Source organism: Merops nubicus, unplaced genomic scaffold (genome assembly GCF_000691845.1).
Source record: "Merops nubicus isolate BGI_N331 unplaced genomic scaffold, ASM69184v1 scaffold6225, whole genome shotgun sequence".
Taxonomy (NCBI): Eukaryota; Metazoa; Chordata; class Aves; order Coraciiformes; family Meropidae; genus Merops; species Merops nubicus.
In genome coordinates, this window is record NW_008611511.1 from 17485 (window position 1) to 18886 (window position 1402).

Consider the following 1402-nt stretch of genomic DNA (forward strand, 5'->3'; position numbering starts at 1 on the left):
TCTCCATGAGTAGGTTGGGGGCCAGCACTCTTGTGACGCAGGACCACATTTGGCAGTGAACAAGATCAGAAGCATATTGTATGGTATGAAAACTCAACATCTTGCTCTCAAGAAGGTTCAGTACAGCACTCTGAAGCTACAGTACTCTATAAATGTTACCAAGATGCTGGAACTTCTCATATTCTTGCTTAAAAAGCCTCCTGAAATTGAAAACAAAGCAAGAACTAAAAAGCAATTTACATATTCACAGCACTAGTAGAAAGCCTTTTGATGTCGACTCCAAGGATGATCCAAAATTTGACAAAGAATTGACCAATTTCAGCCATCACTATTTATCTTGTCTCATGTTTCTCTTTTTCTCTGTGTGAAGTGGAGCACCAGTTGAACCATGTGTAGTCACACTGACATGTGACTGCAACAGTACTTCATGTGCTAGACACATGAATGCTCAAAATGCTAAAAAGGGAATAAAAGGTGTCCCTGTAAGGAAGAAGAACAAAAAATTCAGCCTGGGGTGCATGACCTTTGAGCACATTTGCAATGTGTGCCATGTGATGTGTAGTCTGGAACCACATAATATGGGAAGCTATTAAAAGTAAATAAAATAGATTGGCCAGTAATGGGATCATTTGGTCTGTGCAAATTGAGATTACAAGTTTATGAATAGAAGCGTTTTAAGATAATTCCATGGTTTGGGGAAGAAGCATCAGATCCCATAATTTTTCTTCCTTCTGCATCTATCTCTCTTGGCATTTATGATGTAAAAGATAAGCTTAACAAAATATAATGCATAATAGGTCAACAAGTATAATGAGATCTCTGCACATGAAAAGGGTCATATTCTTTCGAAGACTTTTTTTCCCCCCGGATGGTTTCTAAACAGCTAGCAAAATGGCCATAGCTCTCATATAAAAGGTTTGTCATGATTTTCTGTATCATGACTTGAAATGAGTGTGCAAGTTAGTTCTGCTGAAGCCTGCCTGCATATAAACCCCCCGTTTGTTCATTATTTTCTTGCACTGTGAGCAGAACCAGAAAATAAAACAGTTTTGTTTATACATTACTTAACTTCAGCGCTTTGGCTGCAGAGTGGAATCCAGAGCTGAGAGGGAGCTGGGCGAGCTGCACGCGTGGTTTGGAAATGGAGGGAGCTGTCACACTGAGTGGTGAATCCCTCCCAGGCCACCACCGCTGTATCTTGGGACTGACTAACCCTTCCCTCCCAGCCCCATCACAGGTACGTGCACGTGGGGCCAAAGGTAACACACATGAGGGCTAAAACCTGCAGTCCTTCTGGAAAGCTGCTGGCCATAACCTTCCTTTCTGGAAAACCAGGGCTAGGCTGGGCCTCCTGAAGCATGGCCAAAGGGAATGGTGCTGGAGCAACAGCTCCTGCTTCACC